The sequence below is a fragment of the Lissotriton helveticus genome, chromosome 7, assembly GCF_964261635.1.
Source record: "Lissotriton helveticus chromosome 7, aLisHel1.1, whole genome shotgun sequence".
NCBI classification, from domain to species: domain Eukaryota; kingdom Metazoa; phylum Chordata; class Amphibia; order Caudata; family Salamandridae; genus Lissotriton; species Lissotriton helveticus.
This window is the reverse complement of record NC_136068.1, coordinates 1,560,952,360-1,560,973,507: the sequence shown is the minus strand read 5'-3', so window position 1 is coordinate 1,560,973,507 and position 21,148 is coordinate 1,560,952,360.

Here is a 21,148-nt window from a genome sequence, read left to right as displayed (position 1 = left end):
GTTCAATTGTGTTCCATGGGTGTAAATGACTCCATATGTCATGTAGAACCACCTTCCTCAGTGGGTCCCTCCAATCCAGAGATATCACTACCAGTTGCCCCTCCCTATCGACCAATTTGTCCTCCTTATTGTTCATGACGGGGTTAAAATCTTCTACTATAAGCACATGGTTTTCAGGTGTTTGCAATATGTGTTTAATTACTGTTCTAAGGAATTACTCTTGACCTGTGTTAGGTGCATAAATGGTTGCAACCACAAATGTGTAGTCCCCTTGATACAAACTGAAAATCAGTACCCTCCCACTAATATCAGCGACTATGCTCTTCACCCCCTGATGAATGCATTAACCAACAGGGCTGCGACTCTCTTCTTTGGGTTGGATGAGTAATATTGATGCTTGAACAATCTAGAGGCCATCCTCTGCCAGCCATTTTTGAGCACATGCGTCTCTTGTAATAGGCAGATTTAGTAACCTGCGTACATAAGAGAAGACAATCAGTGCCGCCTTTTAGGCCAGAATGTTGAGGTCCACAATATTAAGGTTCAGGATTTAAAGTCTATATGTTTAGGTCTTGTACTAAGGTATGGCCAAAGCAGGGCCTCAAAGGACATTCTGAGTCTCTGGTGGAACACCTATTTTTCCCTGCATGCATCCATGATCTTCCCTTGATCTATGGCTGGTCACTTGAGTATAGGGCACATTGGAAAAACTGAGCTCTGGGAAAGGAGCAATGAAGGCTCTGTAAATATCATTCTGAATCAGTTGCCCACACTGTATGCTAGTGCGCAAGCGTACTACAACAGAGATGCATGTATTTAAGGCCCATCTTCAGGGAACATGAGAAAAGATCATGTAAGAAAGCACTGTTGCTCAGATATACATCTGTTACTCTAAAGGTCCTAGCACAATCTGGCAAATTCTTTGCGGAAGCGGGTAGATTACTACGAGAGTCTAGACCAACAAGGAGAGCCTCCTGCCGGGGAAACTGGCAATCCTATAAATATCCAATAGAGTCCCATGAAGTCCCCACTTGTCTGTATGTCTGAAATTAATAAAATTGCAGGACTTCGAGACGCTATTCCCATAAGCTTGTGCATTCCAACTATTGTGTACATGCCATTCTGGTAAACTCTTAAACACTTGCGTACTTACTTTTTTAAACATTTGCCTACTTGCTCCAATTTTTCTTTCCGATATATTCATGTCTGTAACATCTCTGCTTGCACCAGCTATTTGAATGGACTAAGGGCTAGACGTAGGTAAATCAGATTTACCGATTCATAAATACTGAATTTTACCGATTCGGTATTCATGAATCGGTCAATCTGATGTAGGTAATTATTCGGTAACAAATACCGAATCGGTAGGATTCGGTATTTACCGATTCGGTAATTACCAAATTGGTATTTGCCATTGTGTCCTATGGGCCTTGAAGCCCATAGGAATCAATGGCAAATACTGATTCGGTAATTACCGAATCGGTAAAAATACCGAATTGCCAAGGGGGACAGGGTGTCACTTTGACACCCTGTTGCACCCCTGTTTCTGGCTTGTGTGTGACACACATACATGCCCTTAGGGCATGTATGTGTGTCACATGGCCCTTAGGGCATGCATGTGTGTCACATGGCACAGGTGTACAAGCACAGATGTGCATGTACACAGGAATTAGTTATTTACCATGGAATAGTATTCCATGGTAAATAACGATTCGGTAAGGGCCTGTGGCACTGATTACAGTGCCACCTACATATTGATTTACAGAATCGGTAAATTTACCGAATCTGTATTTTACCGATTCTGTAAATTTACCAAATCGATACATTTACCGATTCTGTAAATCAAAGGCCCCCTACATCTGATAATCCAAATACCGGTCAGTAACGGCTGAAATCGGCCGTTATCGACCGGTATTTGGCGACCTACATCTGGGCCTAAATTGCCTAGATTAGTCAATAAAACTATTTTGATGTAAAGGTTCATACTAGGTTCAGCAAAAGATTTACTCAAAGAACACTGACAGCTAATTAAACAGATGACATTTTTATTTTGTTTTATTCCAAGAATGAAGTTTGCGTTTATAGCTATGATTAGTCTCTAGCCCAATAATGTACATAAATAATGCGCAATGTCCGGTTAACTTCCATACAAGGAACTAACTTTTTTATGCTTCTTTCAACTATAAATTCTGCTGTATTATATTTTAACAGTGATAAAAATTATTACAGTTGGTACGGTTTTAATTAACTAAACAATAAAATGTTCATATGCATTGTCATTGAGTGTGTGAGACCGCTCCCCCCTCCTCCCTTCTCACATAAAAAACTCAAACCAATAACAAGTAACACAAACTTTGCTGTGTTCAATATCCCAAACATGAACACCGTAGGATTAATGGTTTACAGTATTGTAGTCTGTGCCTGTTGTCATGGGCCTTCTCCATCTGTTGCAGTTCCCTCTCTAGGTCCACATCCTCCGCCCCTGCCTGTTGTATCTAAGCTATAGTGTTTTTCATGTCATCCACTGCTGAACCAGTGGAACCCTGTTGAGATGATGTAATATGGAATGTTGGTCTCTGGAAACCACAGTTGGAGAAGGGCTGAGCACCTTGCTGGCTTGTCCTGGTGGGGCTGTATTACTCCTGTACAATTGATCTACAATAAATACTCTTAAAACATCTCAAATAGCTTGGAGTGATTGCTACAATTTTATGGCGACGAGTTGAAGCAAAGAGTCTGCATGTGCTAATTTTAAGGCCTTCAATTTCTAGTCTGGAGTATCTGGGTACCTACTCTCAAGTTGAAACAACTCCTCAATCTACAGCTGCATATACTTAACTACTGGCAAACATCAGCCCCACCAGTGACCTCTACATCGGTCGCCCTCTAAGCAACAGTGTCAGCTCCTGTCTCAACTGCACCTCAAGTTTGTTCCTACAGCATCTGTTTCAACTGCAGTTCAAGTCACTGCAACTGTTCCTACAGTTTATTAACAAACAAGGTAATTAGTGACTGCCTGCGTTTGTGTCTCCAGTGAGGTACTTCTGCTTCTGTGCTAAACTGTTCTCTACATGTGCCTCACAACATCAATATTGCTTGGGACAAGTCTTCATCTGTGTTTCATCTACATTTTAACTGCTACTACTTCAAGACACATAAATTAGGCTGCGCAGAGTGAACCTAGAACCTACATGTAGAGTAAGCCTCTTATCTCTCATGAAGGCTGCGCTGAGTGTGACATGTATCTTTACATGTGGCTGCCTGATTTCTGGCTGCAGTGGAGCTGTATTCACAGAGACATGATTATTTACAAACAGCAACACATGTCTATGGATCGTGTTTTTTTTTTTACAAGATGATGGGTGTGTTTCTACCAGTGCCTGCCATATGGTGATCAAGTCTAAAGAGGTGTTTGTGGCCAAAAGGCGATGGTCCCTCTTATGTTGACTTTAACTGCATCATTTCTGCATGTATTGCCACATGGATTGCTTTGGCCATTTTTACCTATTACCCCACGTCTTGACAATTTTGCAGGTGAGTCATTTCTTGACGATTATTGTTACTCTTTATTGAGGGACATAGCCAGGTTAACAGCTCCGTTGTTATTTGAAAACTCAAGGGCGCCAGTGCGCACACTCACCTGTGTCTTGCTGCCTGTCTGTCTTCTTCGAGGGATTGTCAGATTCAGTCCAACGTTTGGGAGCACATATGCGCTGGGAGCCACATGGGACGGCATGATATAGTGTGCCACCATCTAGGAGTTGGCACAGGATGCTGTTTCACTCTACAATTTGCCAACCACGTACTCCTTAAATCTATGGAGATTCTTCATCACGTTTTGGGGCACGCAGGAGCTTTTAGCCATTCGGAACTGCGCTGTGCTGCGTTTCTCCATCTTTGTCTTGGCTTTTTAGGCAACTGCTTACTGGTGGTAAAGAAGTGACATGTGCGAGGTGACTGAACTTTTCCGACTGACAACGAACACCTCCAGTTTAAAAACCGACCCGAATGACTCCTGCTCTCCTGATTTGTTAATTGCCCTCAAGATGACCCAGGTACTTTTCTTTTCAAGTGGTGTCCACATCGGAGCTCCTATGCAGTTGACTCTGTTGGGACACTTCTACCGGCGATTTCCCTTTGCTCAGGAAATTGTCTTGGCAGTGTGTTACTGGGTAAATTTTTGTTTTGCACCTGCTGCAACAGATTGTGTGTGTGCTGTAACAGGATATATCTTTGACTCTATTTACAGGTGAACAACTTTCCTTCTGCCAGTCTAGCAATTGTTTTCAACACAATTAGTTAACAATTTCATTGTTATGTTCTACTTCAGGTCGCATGTTACGGTACGTGTGTAGTTTTGTTTGTACACAGGACATGGATGTACAAGTTGGGTAAGAAGTTGCTCACCAGTGTTCCTTCATTGCGTGTATTCTACATAGTGTTTTCAATGTATTCTCAACTATGAAACCAGTTAGGTTACGGTGTCAGTCCCTTTTGTATATACACTGCAAAGGACCTTTACCACACTCTTCTCATACTATTGCCCTACACGGGTGTCTTGTGGTTTGGTTCACATCACTTGAGGTGTGTTTCATGGGGTTTTGTCCCTTTTGTACGGTGCATAATATTTTTAGTATTGTACGATGCACAATATTTTTACCCTCACACAGTGCACACTGTCTAGGTTTCAGTCCTACACAGAGTGAGTCTTACGGGCTTTATGCCCATGGGTTCAGTGCACAATGCTTTACCTCGATTACACGAGGTGTTGCGCAGACTGTTGTCCCGCACATACATGCACATTTATTGACCTCTCCACGAGGTGTGTTTATGGGTCTTTTCCCATTCTCATGTGCATATCAATGGTTGCCTCTGCACGTTCATATTGTTACCCTCATTGGGTGTATGGTTTGGGTTCTAGTCCCATTACCATATTGCAAGGTTTACTTTTCTAATAGTGCACAACAATTGAGTCTCCACATGAGATCCCTTTGCACATTCGAATTGTTACCCTCATTGGGTGTACGGTGTGGGTTTCAGTCCCATTACCTTAGTGCAAGGTTTATGTTTCACTCGGCGTTTGTTTTTCTCTAAATTTTTACACTTCGTTTTATTGTGAACACTATACCCCAGTGATAAGCGTGGCTCAAATCCACTTGAGCGACTTACCTCACTCATCTATCATTCTCATATAATAAGCCAGCCGAACAGTGGAGAAGAATTAGAAATATATTTATTAGGCCATAAGATTCATCTGCAGATGGGCCCCGTTAGGTCTACACCCCAGGGAGTGCACCGAGAGGACTGACTCATCCCATCAGGACAATACATTATAACATAGCATGGCAGGGTAAAGACACACCCAGACTGGAAAAGTACTGGGCTCAGCAGAGGGGGAACAATAGCCTCATACAAGAGGCATCTGCACCTGCAATAGCAACATTTGGTTATCTCTGGCCAAGGCCATGGAGCCGGGTCTCGGCTTCTCCAGAGCATGGAAACATTTCTGCAAGAAAAATACCCAAGGCGAGAGATGCTGAAACCAGGGATTTTCTGCTCATAAGGGAGGGGGGAAAACTGTACCATGAGACATTGGAGCTGCAGAGCAAATGTCAGCATCAGAAGTCTGTCTGCCATAGACAAGCCTGTCTCTCTTATGAGAGAAGTTGAAGCTTGCATATTACAAAAATAGCTCAGTGGGTTGCAGCACATGAATAATAAGCTGTAACTGCATACTGGTTAGACACATTAGGCTAACATATTCATAACCTCATTAGAACAGGAAAATTACTATCTATCACCAGTGCCGTTTTATTATTCTGTCTTCACTACATGATGGAGAAGTGTGAGTTATTGTTTGTATTTCTCCTGCTGTCCCTAGAGCGTCTCTACAACCATGGTAATTAAACTGCCTTGTGTCTGTTGTGCAGAGTGAGTTGTATCTGTTTTTAACAAACCTGTTTTCTCCAAGTTCATTTACACCTTTGTATCAAATGGAATGCAGCTCTGTGAGAACTACATCTGCATTTTAGCTACCGCAAGTCAACCGACCTGCACAAACCAGTTTTCTGCCTGTGTCTCACAGGGTCAAGATGGCCTGGGACAATGTTTTCATCTGTACACAGTTTTCACTGTTTTTGCCCGTCCCCGAGGCAAGTGTACAAGCTAGTGCTAGTGTTGGGCATATGGACAGAGCTGTCTTCAACAAGGGGGAGAGAAGTAGAAGGGCAATTTCCACTCACCAGGAGTGGTAGGTCCACCTAAAGCGTGTGCGCTAACTGAGTATTGAGTACAAAGAGAGTTGAGCTGTTCCTCAAGTGGGAGGATGTACGTGTCACACTGATGTCTGGATACTGTTGGTCTCAATGAGTCCTACAGTTGGGCATCCATTTTGTTGGATGTAATGCCCTCACTCACCCTTTCAGGTGTCATGCTTCATCATCTGGGCTGCTCCTCGTTGGGTCGGCGGTGCAATACCCAATGGGCTCACCTCAAAGAGGGGCACTTTACCGGAGATCATCTATACAACAGCCGTTTTGTGAAGTGCGGGTATGGGGCCAACAATGCATAGACGTGTAAGTGAGGTTAAAATAAAGCGGGGAGTACCAGTATCAAGTTTATTCTGGGGGCCTCCTGCTCTAGTTAAAATTGGAAAACTAGCCGGTACTCGATGACATTCAATGTTTCCTACATGAGTCTCAGTTAGTGTATGATCGTGATGGTCGACATGTTTCTCGCGTTACTGTTCAGTGACTCGCGATTCTTCAGGACCTTTGGAAAAATTATATATTATTGGTAACTGTCTACGTTAGAGGATCAATAAGAGTATCCAATGCACTACTCTAAAATCTCACAAAAAGAAAGCGTGCTTAATGTGTTAATGTACCTGTGTTGCGCTGGATCTACCTGAAAAGGAGACAGAAAAGCATGTCACAACAGGTACAGGTTAGAGACAATAGTGATGGTGACTTTCTACATTCCTTGAGACACGCTAGTCAGTGTGCAGCTAACATTTGGATTAAAAATACAGTTAAAACCAATGTGAACATATTTCCTCAGTGAGCAAAGGTGGACAACATGGCCCTGTGGAAAAACAACAGCAATGAAGTTGATGATTAAATCATAGGACTCACCTATTGTGTTAAGTTTCCAGGCGTCAACAGTACCCGGCGGACTGCACAACGGGTTAAGACTTCCATAAAGTATGGCTGTACATGGAGGGAATGTTTTACTCATTGGAAAGGTGCTGCATTCGTAGTACTGTCTTAATTTATGCTTTATACTCTACAAAGTGATTGTGAATCATACCCCTCTCATGCATAGCCTTTGGTTTAAAAATTGCGTTACTATAAAGCCATGTTTTACAAGGTAATATAGAGCTTCTGGCTGGTACATACGGATATTGTAACAAAATTAGTTATATAGTAGGTGCTGCATTCGTTGCACTGTCTTAATATATGCTTGGTTCTAAATAAATTGATGGCCCTTCAATACCCTCTCTTCCATAGTCTTGGATTTGCAATTAGCGGAAGTGTTCAGCCTTGTGATACAAGGTTAAAAAGGAGGTTATTATGAACTATTTGCACATGCATGCAGATATTGGAACTGAAAAGCTCCAGTTCGGATCGGTTAAGTATGTTGCTGTGCTTATGTAAACTAGCAGCGCATAGCCTGCAAAACTTCAAAGTGCTATTGCGCTTCTTAGTCAGCACCACATGACAATGTGTGGGGGGCTCTCTGGTGAAAAGCGGGTCTGTTTGGTGTTTTGTAACTCGGGTGGCTTCGTGTTAAGGTAATCTAACCGCGTATAGCCCGCATCTAATGTCAATTACATGGCGCTTCTCATAAGGGATCCAAATAACAAAATGATGTTTGGGGGCCCAACTTGTAAAGAGCGGAAGCGGCTGGTGTAGTAATTATGTGGAGATCTCAGTGTTGTCGTGTGCTGCTGCATACTCTCTCCATGAGGATTCATCTGGTGTCGTGCCCGAGGTAAAAAGCTCTATTCCCCGTTGTGTCTACTTACAGTTTTGAAGCCGTGTGTCCTTCCTATCGACCTACCCACGCCGCCGGGTCCGAGAGGTACTGGCTCACCGGGCGGCCATGGATTTAGATAGTCGACGGTGTCAAGTGACTCGGGAGTGTCTCTCTCTAAGGTCATGTGATCCGTATTGTAAAGGCGCCGGCCATGTCAGAACGGAGTGATTTGAGCAGTTTGCTCTATCAAGCTTGATTGTTCTGTGCCTTAGGGGCATTCAAAATATTGCCCTTGATTACATTTAAAACAGTTTGTGGGTAAAGTTAAGTTTAGTGCCGGTAGGTCTAGGTTGCTTCACATTGATTAAAAAACTGTTTCTTGTGATTTAATATCATTAGGTGATGGAAGTCAAGGTTGATAAAACCACTATTACTTGTTATTTGCTATCATATGGTGGTTTAAAGCAAGGTTGATTGCAACATTGGTTCTTGTTGTATGATGATGTGTAATCTACTCAAACGGTGCTCTAAGTTCCTTTGTTTACACACATCCCACAACCAAGGCGCTGTGCTTTTACCGTAGTTGGCCAGGCAGCCACTCTCCATATTTCATGCGACCTCTCATAGTTGTTAGGTCAAGGTGCCGAGTGTTGACTCAAGTAGTGAGGGTTTGTTGTGCTCAGGACCGGGTCTACTTGTTTAACCAGTCCGGGAGGGTTATGTCATTAAGTGCATGTAAATGACCTAACTCTTGTTACTCCCTTGTATGTCGACAATGTCTGGGTGGAGGGGCATAGGAGCATAGGGCGTATTTGCCTAGGTTAGAGCGTGTTAAATTGCACTCCACTGTATTTCTTCATTCAGGCCTGCGCTGTCAGAGGATAAACGATGTATCCACCTCTGTTCTTTATAGAACAGGCTCTGTTTGGATGTCTTGGGATCAGCTTCCAAGACTAACCATCTCAGGTAATCTACCATGTGGTTATGTTCTAAATAGTGTGTGCACATTCTTGTGTTACTTTTATTACAGAGAAAGTTGCTGCGATCTTCTGAAATGCGCGTCTTTATGGGGCGTGTGGTCATGCCCACATAATACAGATTACATGGACTGATCAGGAGATAAATGCAATTTGTGCTATTGCAATTCGTATGTCCCCTCATCTCCCAGGTGAACGAGTCATTCAACCTGATCGTTTTGTGTGTGGTCGTGAAAGCACAGGCACTACACATCCCACAGGGGCAGTGTCCCTTAACTGTGGGTAATTGCCATAAGGTTGTCTGTCTGTCTGGTGTCTTTTTCTTTGGCCCAGTTTGAATCAGGATATCCTTAATGTTCTTTGATCGTTTGAATGTGAAACGTAGTGATTCAAAGTCAAGGATTCCTGTGTTCAGAATCTGCCAATGTCTCTTAAGGATTTTCTTAAGTCTATTCGAGGCTGGTATGAACGTGCTCACACTTGTCATCGGTTTGTTGTCCTTGGGACTATCAACTTTCCGTTCTAAGAGGCTCTGCCTGTGGTTGTTCCGAGCTCATTTACTTGCTAGAGCTACTTCCCTGCGTGGATAACACCTGTCTGTGAGGTTTTTAGAGAGGTTATGGATTGGGATTTGTAACTCTCAGTGCTGCTGCAGTTTCTCCTCACCCTTAAGAATTGCCCAAAGGGCAAATTTACTCTCAATGCTTTCGGGTGATGGCTTGTGAAATGTAAGAGACTGTTTCAATCAGTACTCTTCCTGAACATTTTTGTATTGAGGCGGCCCCCTTCAATCATGAGGGTTAAGTCTATTAAGGCTATTTGGGAAGGATATGCCGTGATGGTAAAGTTCAGGTATGGTTCAGTGTGTTGATCTATCTAAAGAATTCATTGTATGACTAGCTGTTGCCAACCCAGAAGATCAGGATATCGTCTATAAAATGTTTCCATAATCTTATGTTTGTCTGGTATGGGTTGGTGTGATTAAAAATGTGTTTACCTTCGTATTCCGCCATGTAGAGGCAGGCCACACTAGGGGCAAAAGTGCTCCCCATTGAAGTGCCTTGCGTTTGGTGGTAAAATGGCCCTTGAATTCAAAGTAATTCTCTGTGAGGGCTAGAGTTGCACATTCCATGACAAATGCAGGTGGTGTTGAGGACTCCCAGGGAGAGGCGTTAAGTACCTCCTCAATCACCCCTAGTGTGGCCCTCTGGGGGATGTTCGTGTAGAGGGCCTCCACGTCGAGGGTGATGAGGAAGTCAATTTGGTCAGTGTCCTCAAACTCGTCCAACAGACGTAAAACGTCCGTTGTGTCCTGGATGTATGAGGGGATGTGCTTAACCAATGGTTGTAACAAATGATCACAGAATTGCGACAATGGTTTCAGCACCGAGTCTATCCCTGACACTATGGGGCGGACTGGCACGGGTGTGACCCCCTTGTGTATCTCCGGGAGTACATAGAAATATGGCACTCTCGGGTCCTTTTTGACTAGGAATGCTGCTTCCTTTTTGCTCACCCACCCTTGGCATTCTGCTGACTCTACCAGTCCCGTAATGGTGTTTTTCAGACGTTCAGTGGGGTTGACATGAATGGGTGTATAGAAGCGTCTGACGCCCAGTTTTCTAAGACACTCTTTATCATAATCTGTTGTAGCCATTATGACTGTCGCTCCCCCTTTATCTGCTTGTTTGACCATGATGGTGTGGTCATTGGCTAGGGAATCTAATCATTGCATCTCTTTCCTTGAGATATCAGTGTAATTTTTTATTCCAGTTAGGGCTTTGACGTCTTTTAGTACCACCTGCCCATAGGACAGTACTTGATTTGGGACCATCCCACTGTGGGGTGTAAACGTAGATGAATTATGGAGGCCTGAGTCTTTGATTGGCTCAAAGGTTTTGCCCTCAAAGAAAGCTTTGAGTCTGATTTTGCAAAAAAATCTTTTTAGTTCGCAGGTTTGTTGAAAGCTATCTATTTTGGGAGTAGGGACAAAACCAAGTCTTTTTGGAGGACCTCCTCTTCATTTTTCATAAGCTGGTGTGTGGATAAATTCACTACCAGGCTCATTTCCTGTTGGTTTTGCTCCTGGTGTCCATCCCCTGTGCTGGGGTTTCTTCCCACTGCACTCTCTTGTCTTGTTGGTTGCCTCTTTTTCGCCCTCGCCCTCTGCCCCAGCCTCTGCCTAAAAAAGACTGGTTTGTACCTTGGGGGACAAATTTTGGCGGGTATTGAGATTCAAATTGTGGTGGGGCCTGCGCATACATGGGGTATTGCCAAAAGGGGGGCCCTTGCTAATGGGGACGTGGGTACCTATTGTGTCCTTATCTACCCCCTCTTCCCATTTGTTGATTGGGCTGCGGTCATCTCCGTTTGAGTCGCTGTTACTATTAGAGCTTCTGCTTGATGATGTTGCGCTCGAGTCTGATAGGTAACCTGTTCCTGGTAGGACGTAGTCCACTTTCAGGTAAGGATAAACCTTCTCTTTTTCAAAGTGCTTGATGTCTTTTTGCAACTTTGGGATTTTTTGTTTCATTAAATATTCTTGGTGTTCTGCCAGTTCTTTACTCAATTCGGAGAGTTTGGCTTTAAAACTTGGACTCGGGAGTGTACTTTTGCGGGCACTCTCTGCGATTTGAATGTGTGCTAGCAGTTTGTCCGCTAGTCTCTTGGCTGTGTTCACAATAAGAATTAGAAGGTCAGTGTGCACTTCCAGGAGATTTGCGACCATTTTATTTTAAACTGACCGTCTTCCCAGAAAATTCTGGGGAAATTCTTAACAATTAGCCCGTTAGGTGAGATGTTTGCCCTGAAGTATTCTGCCATAAGTGCCCCATGAAGGGTGATCCTCACAGATTCTCTTTTCATGTCTGAAAGGGTTTGCCAGTCTGCTGAGCTGATGCCTGTTGCACTATCACTTTCCAAACCAAGGATGGAAGGTGTCCTAAGGATTGCTGCTGCGTCATCTTCCCCATAACTCAGACCTTGGCCATCCATGTTTGGTGGCACTGGATCTGTTCGGGAAGAGGGAAGAGGGATAAAAAACTACCCTAATGTGGAGGGTGTGATGTCACTTTTAGTGAATGAAGGTCAAGGTTGGGGGATGGAACGGATCTTACCCACCTAGAATAACTCCCACGGGGGTTAGCCGTGCGAAAGGCTGTCTTCAAGAAGGGGGAGAGAGGTAGAAGGGTAATTTCCACTCACCAGGAGTGGTAGGTCCAGCTATGTGCCCTAACAATACCCGGCGGACTGCACAACGGGTTAAGAGTTCCATAAAGTATGGCTGTACATGGAGGGAATGTTTTACTCATTGGAAAGGTGCTGCATTCGTGGCACTGTCTTAATTTATGCTTTATACTCTACAAAGTGATTGTGAATCATACCCCTCTCATGCATAGTCTTTGGTTTAAAAATTGCATTACTATAAAGCCATGTTTTACAAGGTAATATAGAGCTTTGTGGTATTCTACTCTGCTCCTGGGACATTGTTGGAGCACCTATGCGCTGTGAACCACCATGGGTGACACTTACGATGTGCTGCCATCTTTTTGTTCGCTGTAGCCTTCGCCCTTATTCCTCGATGTTTTGCCTTAGTTTCCAACCACGCTGTCTCATGTTTCTTCAGTAAAGCTTTATCTGTACTTGAAGGAGTCCCTCGATGATGCACAACCCTCTTTCCTTCACTGGTTTTACACGTGTAACCGTCGCCGTCAAGGGATGGCATTCTTTTGCTGAGACTTTTCCTTTGTGCGTGACAAAGGTAATGTTGCTTTGGATTTGGAGCTGTTTCCTGCACATTACTACGGTAAGGAGAGGTATTTGAGGAAATCAGACCGCCTAATTTGCTCACTGCCATGGACACATATTAAGAATAAAAGGTGTTAAATGACTGGGTAAGACGTGATCAGCGCCACATTGTGAGTCAGTCTGCAATCTTTTGCCTAACTGCTTGCAACGCCTAGAGACAATCATTGGGCATTCGGGCCCACATGCATCATTGAGACATTTTGCACTTCTTAATTTGCGAAAAATAAGGAATCGCAAATTAAGAATTGCAAAATGCTATGCATCATTATTTTCGGTATTCATTTGTGATTCGGTAAAAATCGCAATTTTTACCGAATCCCAAATAAATACCGAATTCCTAAGTTAATTTTCGCAATTCCCATTGATTCCTATGGGAAGGCATTAGCAAATTGCGAGTGGCACTTTGAAAATTTCATGGGTGCAGGGGGGGGTCCAAAGGACCCCCCCATGCACCCCTGAAATGTATTTTTTGCATCATGTTTCACACACACATGTCCTAAGGACATGTGTGTGTGAAACATGAATGTTGAAAAAAAAACATTTTCAGCATTTTAAACACTTTTTCCAAATTTACCGAGTGGTTCAACCACTCGGTAAATTTGACACCCTAATTGCAATTTTGCATTTTTAAAAGTAATGATGCATTGCTTTTAAGAAATCGCACATCTGCGACTTCTTAAAAGCAATCGCAATTTTAGAACTCGCAAAAATGTTACGAATTCTAAAATTGTTTCATGCATCCCAAAAAGCACTTTTGGAATCGCAAACGGCCGATTTTAAGGAATCGCACCGTTTGCGACTCCAAAAATGCTTGATGCATGTGGGCCTCTGTTCCATTCGTCCTCTGCTTCGAGGACATACTGCAGCTTCTAAACCCGCACTTCTGCATGTATCTTTCTATTTCTTTTCAGCTGCTGGTGTCTAGTACAGTTGGGTTAGTGTTGTGGTTAACTGTACGTTTTCGAAAACTGCTCAGTGACATTTTAATTGTGTGACAAGTGAAGCTACAGAGCCAGTTAAGTTACTTTTTCTTTTCATGTGAGCAGTGTTTTCTTTACCTTTTTCGCAAGAGTTTTAGTCCCGTCACACAGTGCACAAGGTCTGTACATCAACACGAGGTGTCTCGTAAGGGTTTTAGTCCATAGTGCTCAATGTCTTTAACTCCACACTAGGTGTCACGCAAGGGTTTTAGTCCCGTCACTACAGTGCACAATGTCTTTACCTCCACACGAGATGTCTCACAAGGGGTAAAGGGCCAGATGTAGGTAGCCAAATACCGGTCGGTAACGGCCGAATTCGGCCGTTACCGACCGGTATTTGGCTATTGAGATGTAGGGGCACGGAAACAGGGCAAATCGGTAATTTTACCGATTCGGTGAATATACCGTTTGGTATATTTACCGACCGGTATATTTACCGACCGGTATATTTACCGATTCGGTAAAATTGATATGTAGGTGGGACTCTTCTGAGTCCCACGAGGCCTACAAAATCGGTATTTTACCATCAAATTCAATTTGATGGTAAAATACCGATTCCGGTGTGCATGCACATGTGTGCATGCACACCTGTGCCATATGACAGGCAGACCTGCCCTTAGGGCAGGTATGCCTGCCACATGGCCCCCGAACCTTTTTTGGGGGTGCTAGAGGGTGTCAAAGTGACACCCCCTGCACCCTTGTCAAAATCGGTATTTACCGAATCGGTAAATACCGACCGGTAATGCCCCATTCATTCCTATGGGCTTCAAAGCCCATAGGAATGAATGGGGCATTACCGGTCGGTATTTACCGATTCGGTAAATACAGATATTTACCGAATCGGTAAAAAACACATCTGGATGGACCTACATGTCCACCCTTCATATTTACCGATTCTTAATTACCGAATCGGTAAAATTCGGTAATTAAGAATCGGTAAATATTTTTTACCTACATCTGGCCCTTAGTCCCGTCATTGCGGTGCACAATGCTTTACACATTCCGTTTACATCTTGCCCTACAAAGGGTGTGTTTTATGGGTCCCCCACCCATTTGTTACAGTGTACAACATTTTTTCCTCAAGTACACATGAGGTGTGTTGCGTGGACTGTAGTCCCGCTCCTATATGCACAACTCTTGACCTCTCCGTGAGGTGTGTCTGTTGGGTCTTTACCAATTTTTCGTGCATGTCATATGACCCCAGTCGAGGTGCGTCCTTCCAGGGACTTAATTACACATATTTATGCCTTTACTACACCGTGCACGTTTTGCCTTGCTATGGCATCCTGTGTGGGTTGTTTGTTTTATTCTACAGTGCACAATAGTTTGATCTCCACTTGAGGTCACCCCTGCACACACTAATTTCTACTCTTACAGGGTGCATAGTTTGGGTTCTAGCCCTATTTCCGTGGTGCAGGGTTTCATTACACTGGGTGTTATGTTTATCCTCAACGTTTTGCTTCTTGTTTTAGTAAACTGTTTAACCCAGTGCTGTTGACATTTTATCATCTTCATATTTATTTTATTACAGGCCAGTATGAGTAATCTTCTGTATTTCTCTTCTTCTCTGTAACCTTGTTTCTTCCTGATTTGGGTTGCCTTCTTGCATACCTGCCTGGCCAGAAGATGTGCAGGAGGTAGTCATTGATGGTTTCTCTTTTTATTCTTTACTTGTCTTTTTTTCTGTTTCATTCTTCTCTTTGTTTATATATAGAAAGGAGGATGGGTATTGGTTTATGTTTTTTCTGTTTTATCAAATTTCTATTGTTGTTTCCCACTTTTCTCTCACTGCTCTTAACTGTCTCTGGTTCTCTCTTTTCTCTTCCTTTCATCTAGCTGTCTGTTTTATCACATTTCTTTTATTATTTCCCTCTTTTCTCCCAACTGCTCTTACCTGATTCTGGTTCTCTCTTTTCTCTTCCGTTCATCTAGCTTCTCCTTTTCTCTTGTTTCTGCTTTTCTCCTTTTCTGTTCACCTGTTACGCTGTTCTTTTCTGTTTTTCTTTGGAAGAAAGGAGGATATGTGGTATCCTGGTTCTAATGTGATTCATGCTATGCAAGTGGAATTCTCCCTGAATGATGTAATATGAAATGTTGGGAGTGAGAGGCTACAGTTGAGAAGGGCTGAGCGCCTTGCTGGCTGCTCCTGGTGGGGCTGTATTACTCATACTATTGATTAACCTTGGGCGTAGTTCGTGGAGTAGCACTACACGAAGCTACGCGAAGTGCACTTCGCACTACGCGAACTTCACGTAGCACTACGCGAGCTGCGTAGTAGCATGTTCGCACTGTGCAAGATGCATTTTCAATGATTGCACAGTGCGAACAAGCAGCCGGCACTGTGCAATCATTGAAAACGGCATCTTGCACAGTGCGAGCTGTAGTTTTCTGCCGCTCGAGTAGATTTTCACGCGAGTGGCAGCTTTCTCAACGCGAACTGGTAGTTTCTCATTGCGAGCGGTCGCGAGCATGCACGACCACTCGCAATGAGAAACCTGACCTCCCCGCATTGAGAGTCTCGCCTGGATGTCATTTTGCTTGCTCGCGGTCGCGAACATATTGTTGAGGACCGCGAACAAGCAAAAAATGACCGCTGCACTACGCTACGCATGTTCGCACTGTGCTACGTGCAGCTCACGTAGTGCGAAGTTGCGCAAACTTCGCAAACTACGCGAGCGTAGCGTAGTGCTTTGCCCAGGGTTACTATTGATCTACAATAAATACTCTTAAAACATCTCAACCAGCTTGGAGTGATTACTACACTGCCTCATTTACTTTACCAGTTCTGTGCAGCCTCCATCTCTTCCTTATCACTTGGGTGAAGCTGCAGATTAATTCTCTGACATGTGTTCATTTTCTGTCTTCCCCACTGTTTTCGTTTAGATAGTTAATCACCACCCACTGCTCTGCAGCTGCTATATTTGTTGATGGTGTTGCTTGTTTCTTCATGGGTGGAGATTTCCTCATTTCCCAGGCCTAGTAGAGAACAATTGTACCATCCATTTGCATGTGGAGATGACCAGAAAGGGTGCCTCCATCAATACTACCTGTTAAAAATTCTGTGTCAGGGCAAAGGGCTTGACCCTTTTGTATGGTTATAACAGAGAAATCATAATACTGAACAATCTTATGACCATCAAATTCAATCTGCTCCTTGGATCTGGCTGCAGCCACAATCTCCTCCTTCTGCCAATAGTGGTGCAAGCACATTGATTATCTGGTTTCAACTGGCATAACAAGAGTACACACGATGAGTGAGATCCAGTATACTATCCTCCTCATTTAGGCTTTGGAGGACCTGCTTAAAGATTCTCCTAACAGAGTCTAAAGATCATCGTCTTCTGCTGACCTTGCGACCCAATTAATCCTGATATTTTGCTCTCGTGATCAATTTTCAGTGTCTTCCAGATATGTGAGTAAATCATCTGTGTAGTCTTTGAGTGAGATGACTTCCCAAAGTAAGGATTCCAGTTCTTCTAGTGCATCACTAATTTCCTGTAGACTGTAGCAACTGCCTTTTGAGTATCTTACATAAGAGATATTTAAGAGAGTTAATGTCTGATCAAACCTAATCTCCTAATATGTAACAGTTACCCCATGAATGAGAGGGCTTTGCTTGAGCTCCTCCCTGGCTAAACAGTCCATCTTTGTTTGGGGATGTTGAGGTTGATTTGGTAAGCAAGTTGTGGAGCTGTTTGGTGCAGGTTTAAATTGTATATCTTTATAAGTGGTATATTTTCCCATATTAGATGCCCTTTTGCAAAGGCCAGTTGCATCACAAACAGTGATCTTTCAATGTTTGCTCTTTGCCCAGTCAAAGATTTTTCACGGTTCTACCTCTGTTTCCGTTGCAGAGCAGTAATATCCACATGCATGGCCTGCCAGTTATCTATTTGGAGCTTTTACCATTCATACAATGTATCAGAAGCACAGGCTGTTCACTCATGTGGAAGGCCATGCACCCGGGAGTCAGGCTACAGGTACGGAGAGCGAAGAGTCACCTGGAGCAGTTGTGTTGTTATTATGTTGAGATTATGGACTGTGCAGTAATATGGAATTCATTAGGTTACAAGGATTACACATGCTACAGCTGGGCCCCGAGCTATGACATAAGGAAGGACCATCTAGAGTGAAATCAAAGTCCTAGGACCCTTTATAGTTGATGTGGTAGAGAGCAAGGGTCCACTAGAGAATCCCCAATGTCTCCAACTAATGGGATCCACCTCGCAAGGCTTCAGCTGCACCCTGGACTACCAAGGGTCATATCTTCAGGATCTGTCACGCCCCTCACATCTCTACTCCGATGTGGCTGCCACCAAAAATGTTGTACCTCACATCCCATCAGATAAGACAATCTTTTGCATGATTCCCCCTCAATTTTTGCTCTATCTGTTTTGCTGGTTTTAGATGTCTGTGCACTTTACCGCTGCTAACTAGAAGCAAAGTGCCTTTGGTCCTCCTTTAATGGTGTCAACATTGGTGCACCACTAGTTAGAAAATTTAACTTTCCTATCAATACATAGAATATGGTGCAGAAATAAATCCTTGGCATGGAAAGTTACATGTATCTGTGGACTGCAGCAATGATTCTGCCAGCCAGTTTAGTCATAGAGAGAACATGGCTTCAGTCTTATCCTGTGTATTCTGACAGCAGAAGTCTACAACCTGCACAGACCTGTCAAAATATCCCTTTTTGACACGTGGGAAACACTGCTTTTAAATATTAATGCCACCTATAAGCACACAAGTCAAGGTGCTTGATAGTTAGAAGTGGAACATGTGCAAAATTGAAAACAGGCATGTTCCTCCAGTTACTGGGCCCCAAAAGCTATTTCCTCTGGAAAGGCTGGCGCGAAATCCTAGAAAATGAAAAACTTCAATTAGAAACTTGAATCTGCAACTTTGTACAGGAAATGTCTGTAAAAGTAATTCAAAGACTCTTCTGTCACTCTTATTAAAAGTCAAATGTATTGGACAAGTTCGACGTTTGATAAATATTTAGGAAAAATGACTTTTAGACAGTTCATTTTTACTGCCTGAAGCTCATAGAAGCTAATTTGCATTAGATGTACCCCAGCTTTCCAGCCAGTACTTGGCCTTAATTATGTGTCAGAAACTGCTCCCAGAGCAGGAACAATAGCCTAGGTGTGGAGAGGAGGAGTTTCTCTACCCCTTGCAGGAAGACCAGTAGAGTGGACAGAGGAACTTTATTCACTTCTAAAGGGGGCTGCCATGTCACAAGCAAATAAGGTGAGAGAAAGGAGCCTTTTAATCCCCCCAGTAAGACTGGCATCAGATCCACTGGGAAGCTCCCTCCAGAACCAGTTTTGAGTGACCACAGAGGAGGGGACTGCTCACTTCCCTGGCTACACCTCTAGCTGAGCACACAGGCTCTGCATAAAAAAGAAAAGTTTTTTTTTAATGAATTTTGAATGAACTGTTGCACTGCTTGTATTGCACATTTTTCTTGTGGCAAGGTTTGTACTTGATACATTAGGACTGAGTTTGTTGTGGTGGCAAGCCAAAGATCATGGCTGTGGGCCTGATCTGCACATTATTAAATGGTATGCTAAAGGCACAAGGCCTGACATTTTTATTGTGAAATGCCTCTATTAAAGTTGTTTGGAATTTAAGTTGGGATTATTATTAGTTTATATTAAATCCTACTGGTCGGTATTTTGTTACATGGAATATCACAGAATACCATAGAAGGCAATGGTTTTGGTATTGGTTACCCAGAGGAACAACCCATGGATACTGAAGGTTTCCTCTTTGAGAACCCTTTCTATGACTTCTGAAGAAAGATTGTATTTTGCTTAGCCAACTGTAATTTTGTACTGCTGTCTAATTTTACAACCATGTGTCTGATGGTTGTTTTGTGGAAAAATATTACGCTCAAAACTGCAGGCCTAAATTGGTTATTGTGACAAGCCTGTTTGGTGGGCTGGAAATGTTATATCAGATGGCATAATTCTGTTCTGATCATTGTGAAACATTACAAGAAAGGCAATTGACCTAGAGTATTAATTGGAAAAAGCATATTTTAATGCCAGGAGGTTTAAGGAATTGTTTATTATAACATTGTGTTACAGGCTATAGACAGGTATTTTGTTACATATAATCTCACTTTAACATAGTAGGCAAGAGTTTGGAGTTTGCCACCCATTCTGAGCAATCCAGGGGGATTTCACTTTGACAATTGTTGTAAGGCCTTGTTGAGAGGGTTTGTATTTTGTTTTGCAAGCTGTATTTGTCTACATATTTTATAACTGTATGTATAATGATTGCCAGGTATTGTGCACTTTATTCGACCTTTGGTGGGTAAAGCCTAAAGCCATTGTTAAAGAGTTATGGCTTCATTCATTCATTGGGAGAAGTTTTGCCAGATTTCATAGGTGTGATCTGTTTATTATGAAACGTTATGACAAAGCCATTATGCCAGACCAACTTATTGTGAAAAGCATGTGTTAAAGACAATAGGATTTTAGGGATGGATTGGTATTACACCATGCTAAAGCATGTAGGTAGGTATTTTGTTATATGACAGTTTAAGATTAATGTAGTAGGCAGGGTTTTGCTGTTGGTGATCCACCTGACCGACTAGAAGGTATGGACTAAATGAATCCTTGTTCGGCTCTCTTAGGGGAAATTGGGCCTGATAGACAAAGGTAAACTGAGACAAAAGTCTAAATTTATGACTTTATGTAAAGGCCATTTACGAGTAGTAAAGTTAAACTTTTGTCTCAGTTAAACTTAAGTTTTAGCCTTAAGTTTAACTGAGACTAGACTTTTGGTCTCAGTTGAACTTAAGACCAAAACTTAAGTTTAAGTGAGACAAAAGTCTAACTTTTCTACTTGTAAATGTCCTTTGTGGATACCGAAAGCCGTAAAGTTAGACTTTCCTCTGAGTTTACCTTTCTGAAACTGGCCCATAGTATTTTGCTTTGCCAACTGTAATTTTGTATACCTTTGTACTTTTATGACTGTATGCCAAATGGTTGCCATGTGGAAAGTTTACAATCAGTATCACTGGTTTGCGTTGTTTATGGTGAGAAGCAAATGATTGTTTATCTTGAAATTATTATTATAAAGGCACTAGGCCTGTCATATTTCATTGTGAAAAAGATATGTTAAACACAATAGGTGTTTAAGAGTAGACTGTAATTACTCTTAATTAAAGCCTACAGAGAGGTGTTTTGTTACATGGAATACCATAGATTTGCTTAGTAGGCAAGGGGTTTGATGTTTGTTACCGCCTCTGAAAACCATTTTCACAGTGAGAATCCTTTTTAAGCCTGTTTACAGAGATAGTAGTTTGCTTTGCCATCTGTAAATTTCCAGACATTTGCTATCATGACTGTATGCCTGATGGCTACCTTGTTTGAAAGCTTCTGCTCATTACAGAAG